Genomic DNA, 12,506 nt, shown 5'->3' with positions numbered 1-12,506 from the left:
TTAGATATGTCTTACTGTTTTTCAAGGAAAATATTGATTGAATGAAAACGTTGAGTTATTGAGATGACTAATCGTCTCGTAAATACATAGGAGAACATAGAATACCGATGTGGATATTAAATCTTGAATCTCGCAAGCTTGCGCCCAAATAAGATAAGAATCTTAGACAAACGCAAGATCTCAGGTAACAGATATTTGGATTGGTATGCGATACATGTGTAAACATCCGCAGCCGGTGATTCAATCAATTGCTAATCAATTGCCTCCGTATGGTTGAGTAGATGGCAGTAGTTAGTCAACGTATGTATATCAATTCAAAAGGTTAACATAATTTTCAATAAAATTGGTTCTACACTTTTATTTGCGGTTAACTTATGAATTATGTGAATTGGATCCACAATGAATAAATATGAAATTTCCGTAAATAATGCAAAGTTTCCATAACATAAGAAAGTTTTCAACAAAAATAGAACAAATTCACCTGCTATAAGACGACTTTAGAATTATTCCATTTATTTTCCATCTCGTTGTTGTACGATACATTAGTTGAATAGGTTATGCAAAGTTCAAATGTCAGAGACAGCAACATAAAATTTTTCATAAAGAATACGAAATTCTCTATAAATAAGGAAATTGATAATAAAGAAATAAGCGTAGCAGCAATAAAAAATTTAAAATTTCTCTAAATAGTGCAAAGTTTGCATTAACAAAAACAAATTGCCCAAAAAGTGGAAATATGATAACATTTTTAAATGTAAAAATTGCAATTTAGCAAAATGAATTTTCCATAAAGCAATCAAAATTAAAAATCAAAATTGGTTGGTCAAAGCACCAGTCTAGCGTACTGAGGGTCGTGGGTTCGAGTCCCATCGAAGGGAAAGTGGTTACATATTCACATATGAGTTTTCACAACATTGTAAATTAATGTCCAAGTCGGGTGGTTTAGTCCCCGGAATATAGGCAATTAACTTTGATTCAACTGAACTTGAGTGGCGTGCTCTTGCCTACACAATGCGGTCGGGTCTGAGCTTGATGACCGACTGGCAAAAAGCTCACACAACCTCACTTGATCAGTACAGTTGCTGTAGCCGCCAGACATTCTAAATACTCACAGTCCTCTAATGTGAACTATACATATGTGGAAGTGTTGGCTCGACAAATGGATTGCGAGTGATTAGACTATGCGTCCAACTTGGGAATCTCAAGCTCATTCAGTAGCCGCTAGGTTGCGAAAGCTGACGGAGGTCCTTCGTAGCTTAGTTGGTTAAAGCACTAAAAAGCTTTTCATTGATTCTTTTGTGGAAATTTGATATTTTTTTTTGCAGAAATTTCATTTTTGTGAAAAAAATATTTATTTTGCAAAATATTTTGTAATTCTTTAATGCTAATATTCATTTACATATTTATAGAACTTTGGCATTTTTTTTTCAATGGAACATTTGTATTTCCTCATGGATAATAGGTACTTTGTTATGGATTTTTTTTCATTATTTACGGAAATTTCAATGCCTCTGGCACGAGAGCCTTGCGTGGGCAATTCAACTGATGTGTCTTAAAATGTTTCAGCGAATTTGAATTTGATTCGACTCCTGACTGAGTAAGTTTCTAATTGAATGATTTCTTTATCATTTTCAGGTATGCCTCTGCTCACGTTTGTCCTACATTACAAATATGGTAAGCAAAAGAAAACACATTGGCTATGTATTATGAACAGCGTGCCATGGAAAGCAGCTCCAATTGTATTCAAACCATTTGTTTTCTTAAGTAAAATGGTGTCGGGCAATTTGGCCGAATGCCGTTTGGCCGAATTGTTGAAAAAAATCCTTAGATTGTGAGTAAAAAAAAGTGAGTAATAAGAAGTAAAAATTGAGAAGCGAAAAGTGAGAAGTGAAAATTGTGGAATTATCCATTATTGCCTTCTTTCTACTTCTTTTCTCTTCCTTCTTTTTCCTTACATCTTACTTCTTTTTTCCTTATTCTTCCTTCTTCCTTCTGCCTTCTTCCTTATTTCTTTTTTTTCTGCCTTCTGCATTCTTCCTTCTTCATTCTTCTTTCTTACTACATCCTTCTTCCTTCTTCCTTCTTCCTTCTTCCTTCTTCTTCCTTCTTCCTTCTCCCTCCTTCCTTCTTCCTTCTTCCTTCTTTCTTCTTCCTTCTTCCTTCTTCCTTCCTCCTTCGTCCTTCTTCCTTATTTATTATTCCTGGTTCCTTCTTCACTCTTTCTTCTTCTTCCTTCTTCTTTCTTCCTTTTTCCTTCTTTCATCTTCCTTCTTTCTTATTTCTTCCACCTTCTTCACTCTTCTCTCCTTTTTCCTTCTTCCTTTTTCCTTATTTCTTCTTCCTTCTTTCTTCTTCCTTCTTTCTTCTTCCTTCTTCCTCCTTTCTTCTTCCTTCTTCCTTTGAACATCTTACTTTTCACTTCACTTAATAAGGAAACAAATTTTAACCAATCGGCCAAACGGCATTCGGCCAAATGACGTTCGGCCAAATGATCCTTTCGGCCAAATGACATTCGGCCAAACGACATTCTGCCAAACGGCATTCGGCCAAATGACCCTAAACCAGTAAAAAAAAAACATTTTTAGTTTATATTGTATTGCTTCTTGCTTTCGTTAATAGACTTTTCGACAAACTGTCTACTATGACAAACAATTTTCACACTGCCAAAATTGACATTTTGATAATGGCAGCAGCTGTGAATATTAATGAAAACAAATTTGATCATTGTTATGTATTCATCTGCTGTGTACAAGAAATCAACCACAAATTGAATCCGTTCTAGTTTCCAATGGCAGCAATAATTGGTTCCGTGAAGAAATGTCGTGCATCGTCTAGTACGGTGTATAATACGCTCTATGGGTTTTACTTTATAGGTATCCTACGAAGTAAACTCGCGGTCATTTACAGAAAACATCAACGTTTAGTAACTGGATTTCTGCATATGAAAGGAATGGATCTTACGGGGGAAAGCACAATGCAAGTGTGACTCGAAAGATTGGAGCTTACAAACGTAACTGGCTGGTAGATCTATATAAACGAAGACCTCTGCTCTACCTGGACGAAGCTGGAAAATTATTCGAGGAACAGTTCCATATGAAAATATCAGCGACATCCATCTGTCGCATACTTCACAGTGAAGGATTAACGTGGAAGTGTATTGAAAGAAGAGTACTGTAGGTTAGACAAGACGATCTATACAGATTTTTCATGGAATTGAACTCACTACCATGGGATTATTCGAATTTATTGTTTTTGGACGAAGTCTCATTTGATAACCGCGGTATGCTTCGAAACCGAGGGTATGTTGAGACGGGATTGCATTTACGTGTTGTCCTTCTTTAGCTCTGAACAAGTGAGCTAGATGCTGTGGGGGATGATTCTTAAGTGTCTCTCGCAAGTGAGCCGTTATGGATGGAATTTGCCCAGAATGACCACGCAATGCCATGTGCATCGAGATAGCTGTCATGCAAGGTTCTCAGCTCATCTGCTAATTCTATGACAGCCTGTGTTGCGGCTGCACCCGATCGATCACGATCAAAAGGATCAACTAAACTTTCTTTCACTGAGTTCCAAATCGTACGGTTGCTGACAGATAAAGAGTAAACATGCATGAGATGTGTTATTTCTTTATTCCGCCAACTGTGCAACAAACTGCTACTTTCTATAACCTGGTCTAACGAGTAGTGCCTACGACCTGACTGGAAGAGCACACCCAAAAAAATCTGCACGTTGTTTCCACCTGAAAAAGTACGTAGATTTTATCCACCTGAAATTCACGTAACTTTTACCTGATTTTTCGATAGAATTTTATTTCTACGTGAAAATCAGGTAAGTTCTACCTGAGTTTTGGATAGAATTCACCGGACACGTAGGTTTCACCTGAATTTTCTGGAGCATTTGCAGTTACGTGTGCACGTAAAATGTACCTGAAAATTCAGGTGGAAACAACGTTCAGATTATTTGGAGTGCACAAATTAACCGAACGCTTCTTCGATAGGCTTTTCTTCTGCTCCCCAGTCCCCACGCTGGACAAGTTGTTCCGTCTGTCTTTACAATGAAAATAACCTCACGATACAGATGCTCCTCAGCAAGAATCCAAACCTTGTGATTGAAACTTGCAGGGGTATTAGCCGAAATTTGCCATCGTGCGATATATGATCCGGATCCGGATCCGGATTGGCCTTTGAACTGACGTTTATACACCAAGAGAACACATCCAAAAATGTCGCCTTCCGAATCATCAGCACCAGCGTCACTTGCATGTTCCATTTCGCTGGTACTGTTGCTTAAGGGGTCCATCATGCTTAAGGGGTCCATCATCGTATTCGAGCAGGTACTCCGCTTCTGGATAGTCCATTACACAATCGTTTAGGATTGCTTCATCCATCGTGCATTCCTTGATACGTAGTTTTCTTTCCTGTTCAATTGGATTTTCAACAAAAATGCACTAATGAGCGTTTTAATTCACAGGATAGTTTTAATAATAATGAATAAATACTTACATAACAACAACAAAATCAATCGCAATATTAAAAACGCAGACGATTCCAAACGAAACAAGCACCTGTCAAAACAAACACAGTGGAACCAGCAAAACGCGTATAAGCATGTTTATACGTTTTTAGTGATTTTAAAATGAATAGTATTTTTATATCGCTTTGTAGTTTTTTTATGCAGGTGCGCAAAACAATGCCTTATGAAGTGTTTTTTATCTATTATTTGGTCAATTCCAGCAATACAGATTTCTGTATTCAGTGTTTTTGAATCACAATGAAGTTCCATCAATATAGCCTTTATTGTATACAGGTGGGAACATATTATGGTAGGACAATATTTTCTGAGCAGGAGTCTAATCGGACGTAAAATTTGCAATAGAGTAAGAGGAACTTTTTAATATGTATTTCTATTGTAATCATCAGTCGTCTGCAGGGTAGGTTCGGGTATCAAAAGAGTCTTGGAGTTTTATCTATCACTAGTCGACCCGGCAGACGTTGTCCTGCATAGTAGGCGAATATTCTCATGCCAAATTTCCATACGATTCTTAATTCAGTTTTTCACGATTTACTCCATCTTACCCGTGATTTTTGCATGAGGAAATATCATATAAACCCGTTGGAAACGATAACAAACATATCTGCTAAAGGAATGAAGGAAATCCATCCAGCAGTTTTTGAGTTACATATGCGGATACGAACACAGACCATTTCATTTTTATTATATAGATTAGCTAATTAGCAACTTTGGAGGCCAAATAGTCAAGATCAATGATCACACTTAGAACTTCACAAACAATAATCAATCATTTAATTAACAGATATGATAGGATTTGCTCAACACGTTTAGCCAAAAGAAGTTTTAGGGTTCCCCCAAACACACACGACGCGACGCGATTCTTTTGCTTGGCCACAGCGATTATGTCGCCATTGGTATGGAAGCGTAAATAGAAAATTGCCTGCAGTGACTCAACAATAGAATCGCGGCAACTAGTTGTCGCCGTCGTGGCGATGAAATCGCTTAGGTCTGGGGGGAGCCTTTAATGCGCTTATCTTAATAACACAGGTCAAAAGCACCATGCGTCTCCATATGCGCGCGCCAGCACGCATTGCGGCGAAAGATTGGAACAGGTGTTCGTTGATGCGACAACTGATTGGAGCTGTTTACATCCCGCCCGACCGCAGCAACGATGCGGCTTCATTAAATGAACATGTGCCTTCCGATCGTAAACTGTGTGAATACGATTCTTATGATGACCAGATCTTGATCTGCGGTGATTGCAACCAACCCTGTCTTCAATGGACACGTCGTACGTCGTATGTAGTGCTTGCTGGAAACGTATCTATTCCCACATCAAGTGCGGCTCAATTTGATGGAATGAACTTCTTAAACTTAACTCAAAAAACCCTGATTAAACCACCTTGCGGTAATGGTGCCTTTCTCGTACATTATAAAAATAGTATTTTGGCCATAACTTCCGAGCCCATAGTCCGATCTGACCAATTTTCAATAGGAAACAATGGCAATCCTGCGTCGAATGCAACTTGTTGCGAGTAAATCGGTTAAGGATAAGTACCTGAAAAATGAGTGACATTTTTTTTTGGGTGGGTGCCGCACAGACACACACACACACACACACACACACACACACACACACACACACACACACACACACACACACACACACACACACACACACACACACACACACACACACACACACACACACACACATACACACAGACATCACCTCAATTCGTCGAGCTGAGTCGATCGGTTTATAACACTATGGGTCTCCGGCCCTTCTATAAAAAGTTTGTTTTTGGAGCGATTGTATAGCCTTTACGTATACTTAGTATACGAGAAAGGCAAAAACTGGCATCGTAATCAGCATGATGGTTTTTTGGATCTAGTCTTCTGCTCGAACAGTTTTAAATCCAACATCAACAAGGCGGCCGTTCCACTGTTGTCTATCGACTTGCATCACCCTCCGTTAGAAATGATCTTTCCTATTCAACGTACTTTCCACTCTTATGATATCCATCCTGTGGATTACGAACCGGTTCCCGATTGCAATAATCTATTATCGATTATGTCCGTACCTTTGATTGGAACTACCTGAATGATTTTTTTTTTCCAATTTCGTTTATTTGGTAGGCTCAGGCGCAGGTATAGCACTCAGGCTCAGGTATAACACTTTACGGAGCCATTGTTCTTTGTGATACATACAATCAATATCATTTTATTATACGGTTAGTAAGAGGGGGGTAGAAGCCAGCGTACTCGTGGTGACTCGAGGTTAGTTTACATTGTTTTATGATGGACGGGGCTTAGGATTTGGGATCAGGAAATTCCAGCTTCTCATCCGGGCATTTGGCGTCAGTGACGATGTGGCGTGTCGTCGTGCTCGAGGAATGGTTCGACTGGGAGCATCTTCCGGATGGCAAGAGCTATGGAGCTCTACGGAACAAAAAGGCAGAGACAGAACAAAAAAAAAACAAAATGTTAGATTTTGATGTCAGAAGCACAAAGAAAACTATAAATGGCCTGCATATAGACAACATCACGATCTCCCAAAACACCTCGAACTTCCCTGAAGGGTTGTTTACCTCGGGCCACAAGGGTATCCAATAATTGCTCTCTGGAGGCGTCATTTTCCGAGCAGGACCAAACTACGTGATCGATGTCATCATAACCGGCTCCGCACCTACATAAGTTGCTATCGACAAGGTTTATTCTGTACAGATGTACGTTTAGTGAATAGTGATTAGACATAAGTCTCGACATCACGCGAATGAAGCCTCGACTTAAGTCCTCACCTCTGAACCACGCTCGCCCAGAAACTTTTGGAATTATGGAAAATAACCACCGTCCAAGTTCGTTGTGTGTCCAATTTCTTTGCCAACTTTGAAGAGTACTCTGACGGACTAATGGGAAAAACTCGTTGCTCGAGTATTGTCTATCATAAACTTCACCTTCCTTTGCGCCCACCTTTGCCAGCGAGTCTGCCTTCTCATTGCCGTAGATTGAGCAGTGAGATGGGACCCAAACAAAGGTAATCTTGAATGATCTTTCGACCAAAACACGCATCTGCTCTCTTATGTTTGTAAGAAAGTAAGATGCGTGCTTAACAGGTTTCATCGACCGGAGTGCCTCGATAGAACTAAGACTATCCGAGAAGATGAAATAATGGTCTACGGGCTGATTGGAAATTATCCCCAAAGCGAAGTCAATTGCTGCCAGCTCAGCAACATAAACCGAGCACGGTTCCTGAAGTTTTCGGAAGGTGGTTGAAGTTACATTGAAAACACCGAAGCCAGTGGATCCGTTAATGCGAGGAACCATCAGTGAAATATCTGTTGTTGCAATTGACATGTTCATATTTTTCAGAAAAAATGGAGGGAATAGATATTTGTCGAAGATGATCTGGTATTCCTTGAATAGCGTGTTTCATGGACAGATCGTATTCAATTGAGGAACTGTCGTTGGTGAAGTGAACTCGAGGTGGATTATAACACGGAAGACAAAGATCTGAAGAAATGTAGTTGAGATAGACTCTAAGGAATCTTGAACGACAAGTCAGTTCAAGCATTTTATCGAAGTTATCTAAGACAAGTGTGTTACTTGTTCCACATTTGACGAGTATTCTAAGTGAGAGCTCCCAGTAACGGTGCTTTAAAGGAGTGACTCCAGCAAGCACCTCCAGGCTCATGTTATGCGTCGAATGCATGCAGCCAAGGGCAATACGCAAACAACGATACTGAATTCGTTCCAATTTGATCAGGTGGCAATCAGCTGCTGAGAGGAAGCAGAAAGAGCCATACTCTAAAACAGAGAGAATAGTCGTTCTATAGAGTTTGATGAGGTCTTCCGGGTGAGCACCCCACCAGGTTCCGGAGATAGAACGTAGAAAATGGATCCTTTTCCGGCATTTTGTATCAAATACTCAAAATGGAGTTTCCAAGTACATTTAGAATCAAACACGACCCCAAGGTATTTAGAAGATAAAGATTGGTTGATGTCATCATTCAACAGTTTTAGTTTCAGTTGAGCTGGGTACCGCTTCCTAGTAAACACAACCAACTGAGTTTTTTTGCGGTGAAAACTCGATCCCTAGATGTCTGGCCCAAACAGTCAGATTATCTAGGGTACTTTGCAATGGTCCTTGCAAGACAGCTGCACATGGACCTCTTAGAGAGACCACGGCATCATCTGCAAGTTGTCTGAGCGTGCATTGTCCTTCCAAACAATTGTCAATATCTTTAACATAGAAATTATAAAGCAAGGGACTTGAACATGATCCTTGGGGAAGGCCCATGTAGCTTTTTCTGGAAGTTGTCAGAGTGCCGAGTGTGAAGTTCATTTGTTTTTCTGACAACAAATTATACAAGAAATTGTTCAAAATAACGGGTAATCCACTACTGTGCAGATTATCTGACAGTTCTTCTATGGAAACTGAATCAAAAGCGCCCTTAATATCCAAGAATACTGAAGCCAATTGCTCCTTGTGCGCAAAGGCCAGTTGTATATCTGAAGAAAGCAACGCTAGACAATCGTTTGTTCCTTTCCATTTTCGAAATCCAAACTGAGTATTTGAAAGCAATGCATTTTCTTCGACCCAATGGTCGACTCTTGAAAGGATCATTTTCTCCAATAATTTTCTCATGCATGATAGCATGGCAATCGGTCGGTATGAATTGTGATTAGACGCTGGTTTCCCAGGCTTTTGAATAGCTATTACTTTGACCTGTCGCCATTCAGGTGGCACAATGTTGTACTCCATGAAACAGTTGTACAGGTCAAGTAATTTCTTTTTGCGATATCTGGGAGGTTTTTAAGAAGATTGAATTTGATGTTATCGCATCCCGGAGCAGAGTTATTCGATGAAAGAAGAGACATAGAAAGTTCCAGCATTGTGAATGGTCCACCCAAAGAACCGGGATCAGTGACTGATTCTCGAAATAGCGGTTCTGCTGGTACGGAATCTGGGCAGACCTTTTTTGCGAAGTTGAATATCCATCGATTGGAGTATTCTTCACTCTCATTGGTGGAAATGCAGTTCCGCATGTTGCGAGCCGTTTTCCAAAGTGTTGTCATTGAGGTTTCTCGTGATAGTCCCTCGACAAAACGTCGCCAGTAGCTACGTTTTTTGCCTTGAGAAGATTTTTGAGTTTTCTTTCGAGCCTCAAATACTCTTCAAAAAGCTCTGACCTTCCGTGTTTACGGAAGGCCTTGAAGGCATCAGATTTCTCAGAATACAACTTAGTACATTCATCATCCCATCCAGGAGTGGCTGGTCTTCTGATGACAGATGTACTTGGAACGCGTCGTTTCTGAGCTTCTAGTGCGCATTTTTGTATCAACTCAATAAGGAATCGATACTCATCCGAAGGTGGAAGAGTATCAGTTGATTCAATACCAATTTTTACCGCCGATGCAAATTTTTGCCAGTCAATGTTCTTCGTGAGATCGAAAGGAACATTAACTGGCTCAGATTGTTGATAGCCACTCTTAATTGTGGTGACTATCGGCATATGGTCACTACCATGGGGATCTTGAATAACCTTCCACGTGCAATCTAATGATAGTGAATTTGAACATAAAGACAGATCAATACGGCTTTGTTGACCATTTGTTCCTATTCGAGTTACTTCACCAGTGTTCAAAATATTCAAATTGAAATCGTCACACAAATCATAGAAAATAGGCGCTCTATAATCGTCATACGTTTCGCCCCATCCAATACCATGTGCGTTAGGGTGGCTCAAAAAACACTTTTTCAATTTTTTTGATGGGCCGCCCTCTTATTCGGTTCTATTTGATGCCCTGATGCTCTGGACAAAATTTCAGCCAAATCGGTCAACGTTTGGGCGGTGCTAAACTCGTTGGAAGTTTATATGGAAAAATGTATGCAGAAACATCCCAAAACAGTGAATTGCAGTTGGACGGCACAACTTACGGTTAAAAACCATGATACTTATTCAGTTCTTGTAGAATTAAATACAGAATGTTATGCAGAAAACCGCGAGAAGATTTGAGTTTGCCCGGCTAAGTAATTAGCATTTCTCTGAAGCGGGATTTGAGCAAATTTCGTTTCTTTTACCTTTGAAAAGAAATAAATTCACCCCTACTACACTCCAGTAAAATGCTAATATCTTTGCCTAATAAACTCTAATCTTCTCGCGGTTTTCAGCATAACATTCTGTATTGAATTCTACAAGAACTGAATGAGTATCATGGTTCTTGATCGTAAATTGTGTCGCCCAACTGCAAATCACTGTTTTTGGATGTTTCTGCATACATTTTTCTATATAAACTTCCAACGAGTTTAGCACCGACCAAACGTTGACCGATTTGGCTGAAATTTTGTCCAGAGCATCAGGGCATCAAATAGAACCAAATAAGAAGGCGGCCCATCAAAAAAATTGAAAAAGTGTTTTTTGAGCCACCTTAATGTGCGTTCATATCACCCAATATCAATACTGGAGATGATAGGAGGGAGACTGCGCTTGGCAGAGGAGGCATTTGGAGGAATGTACACTGAAGCTATGCAAAGATCTTTATTCTTCACATTTACTTGGCATGCGACGATTTCTAAGCCGGGAACAGTCGGAATGGGAATTTTGTAGAAGGAGTAGCATTTTTTGATCCCCAAAAGAACGCAACCATAATGATCATCTCGATCTTGGCGAATAATATTAAAATCGTGGAAGTTGATTTCATCTTCAGAAGAAAGCCATGTTTCACAGAGGGCAAATATATCGCAATCGGAATTGCGAATCAAAAACTTGAACACGTCTAATTTATTTTTCAGACTATGACAGTTCCACTGCAGCACAGTAATTGTATCTTGGGTATTGGCCGTATTATCCATCGAAAGATACAATTCCTGCGATAAGGGGCCATGAAACAGTCAATTGCTTCAGATAACTTTCCACTGTTGGTATAAAAAGGTCAATGATAGGCCTCAATGAATTCGGAATATTGAATAAATTCAAAAAACGGTCCACAAGGTCCTTAAAGGAGATCAATCCTCGCTTGGACGGCATACTTTTTCTAGAAGTGCGAATTACTTTTTTCTTTCGTTGATTCTCCTAGCCGGATGTTTCTTCGAAACATCGGATTTTAACAATGGCGGAATACCTTACTTCAACTAGGATCAAAAGAAGCAGTAGGAACAGGTTGCTAGGGAATTTTAAACAAACCCCCATTACCATCAAATTGTGCCAAGCTTTTATGGATGATTTTTGTTCTCTTGCGGCGCGATCCAGGGAAGACGATTGCTTCCTCTTTTCGGGCACGTGTACCTCCGCAGGATCATCCATATCGGCTGCGTCAGAGTCCAATTCATCAATGGATATGGAATCATAATAATCACTTACACGAACGGTGGCTGAAATAGCAGTCGATGCAGTGGCTGTGGCGGATGTGTCTTGCGACTTAACCATTTCCGCATACGACTGCTTGGAGCGCTGTACCAACGAGCGCTTCACTTTTTGGGTGCGCTTTTTGTACACCGGGCATTCCTGCAAACCATGGGGAGGATTCAAACCACAATAAGCACATTTTGTTGCCTGTTGCTGGCAGGACTCCTCCCGATGCCTTTCAGAACATTTGCCACAACGTGGTTTGTTGTCACAAAACTCGGCAGTGTGACCAAGTTGTTTGCAATTGGTACAATTAAATACCCTTGGCACAAAAAGACGCGGAAATAGCATGTTTTCAATATCAACATATTGTCGGCGTAGCACCAAGTTAGAATTCGGAAGTCGGGACTTCCGAACCGAACTTTCTTCCGAAGTTTTATTTGTCAAACTAATTGATGCGTTGTTTAGCGCATCTTTAGGCGAATCCAGCGCACTACTTCCGAAGTTGGGAAAGTTGTCTGTATCTGGAGAAAAATCCAACTTCGGTATAAAAAGCGGTATAAATTTATTCCGGATACACAATATTTTGGGAGCATCGAGCCGGCGAACGTCACCCGAAGCGAACCTGACTTGGAATATATCTTC

The 12,506-nt window shown here is 40.1% G+C and overlaps 1 protein-coding gene and 1 pseudogene across 4 annotated transcripts in view; one reads left to right on the top strand and one right to left on the bottom strand.

Annotated features, from left to right (window-relative positions):
* The window catches only part of LOC134204189 (uncharacterized), a 378,242-nt gene that overhangs the window by 176,124 nt on the left and 189,612 nt on the right, over positions 1 to 12,506 (top strand). The gene's annotated exons all lie outside the window — the stretch shown is intronic.
* On the bottom strand, positions 3,206 to 4,299 carry LOC134204177 (uncharacterized; annotated as a pseudogene).

Source organism: Armigeres subalbatus, unplaced genomic scaffold, assembly GCF_024139115.2.
Source record: "Armigeres subalbatus isolate Guangzhou_Male unplaced genomic scaffold, GZ_Asu_2 Contig435, whole genome shotgun sequence".
Taxonomy (NCBI): Eukaryota; Metazoa; Arthropoda; class Insecta; order Diptera; family Culicidae; genus Armigeres; species Armigeres subalbatus.
The sequence above is the reverse complement of the archived record's forward strand: the minus strand, read 5'-3'. Positions and strand labels throughout refer to the sequence as shown.